Source organism: Bison bison, unplaced genomic scaffold (assembly GCF_000754665.1).
Source record: "Bison bison bison isolate TAMUID 2011002044 unplaced genomic scaffold, Bison_UMD1.0 scf7180017864375, whole genome shotgun sequence".
NCBI classification, from domain to species: Eukaryota; Metazoa; Chordata; class Mammalia; order Artiodactyla; family Bovidae; genus Bison; species Bison bison.
In genome coordinates, this window is record NW_011494947.1 from 642,950 (window position 1) to 643,663 (window position 714).

The following is a 714-nucleotide window of genomic DNA, read 5'->3' on the forward strand; positions in this document are numbered from 1 at the left end:
CGTTTCTCTGCGTATCAGCACCACCGGGTCAATTCGTGACTCTCGGCACAAATAGATACTTCTCCTTTTTTTTTTTTTCCCCACCCTCTGTGTGTGTGTGTGTGTGTGTGTTTTCCTCTTCTGTTCCCCTCCCTGATTTTCAATCTGATTATTTGTGTCAAAATCTGGCGGCGAGGGAACAGCCAATGGAGACAGCGCCAGAGTGTGGAGCTCTATTTGCTTATCAAAGCTCTCCAGGACTCCCCATTCTCTTCCCTAACCCTTCACTCCGGGAGCTGCACTCTCTCTATGGAAATTTTTAACAACTTGTGGATTTTAACAGTGATGGCTAAATCCTTAAAGTTTTAAAAAGTGAAGTTGAAATACAACATTTACTTAAAAACCTGATCTTGAGTAGAGAACTCATTGAGTTAGTCTCTTTCTTTCCTTCTTTCTTTCGCTTTCTTCCCCTTTTTACTTCTTCTCTTTCTTCTCCTTCCTTTCCATCCTTCCTTCCTTTCTTTCTTCTCCTTCCCTTCCTCTGCCCTTCTGCGGACTCAGCTTCCCCAGCGGTCTCCTAGGAAGCCCCTGGCTGGCGCTGCTGCAGACTGCTTTTAGAGGGGCCCCCTCTTGTCCTCGCAGAAGTCGCCGTAAAGAAAAAAAAAAAAGTCAAAATTCACGCTTCCCCAGCCTTGACCCTAGATTGAGTGAGGAGCAGCGGGCGTGGTACTGAGC